We start from the raw sequence: 640 nt of genomic DNA, 5'->3' as shown, positions 1-640 counted from the left end.
AATCTTTTCATACTATGGCCCTCATTCCGAGTTCGCCTATGGGGAAGTGTATTTTAGCATAGCAGGGCTGCGAACGCTTGTGCAGCCCTGCTATGCCCAAAAAGTTTAACTCAAACAAGACTAGCCCTGCAGCTACTTACCCAGTGCGACGGATGCAGCGATGAAGGTCCCGGTCCTGACGTCAGACATACGCCCTCCGTTCGCCTGGACACGCCTGCGTTCTTCTTACATTTTTTTTTTTTTACTTTTAACTATTTCTGACCATTTTACACATAGAAGAATGCACGGATTTCACTGATCCGTGCATGACTATCTGAACACGCCAACCAGAAGCAGGTCTGTTTGAAAGTTTTGTTTCTGTACGAATTCTACGCTTTCCTGGCAGTGTTTGGCTATTGTCGGCAGTGATTGAGAATACAAATTCTTAGTAAATTCCCGAGTTGTATAAAATAACAGACGTGTTTCACCGATGCTCTGTTCATTCATATTTGTGTGGTCAGCAGTGTATCTCAATACGAATAGCCCCAACACTGCTGAGATTTGTGTTAGAATGCTAGAACGAAATTGGGACCTTAGTAAATATACCCCTGGGTGTCTCTGTATGAGTGATATCGGCCGTGGCATTCGCATAAAACACAGA

The sequence above is a fragment of the Pseudophryne corroboree genome, chromosome 7 (assembly GCF_028390025.1).
Source record: "Pseudophryne corroboree isolate aPseCor3 chromosome 7, aPseCor3.hap2, whole genome shotgun sequence".
In the NCBI taxonomy this organism is placed as follows: Eukaryota; Metazoa; Chordata; class Amphibia; order Anura; family Myobatrachidae; genus Pseudophryne; species Pseudophryne corroboree.
This window is presented reverse-complemented; position numbering follows the sequence as displayed.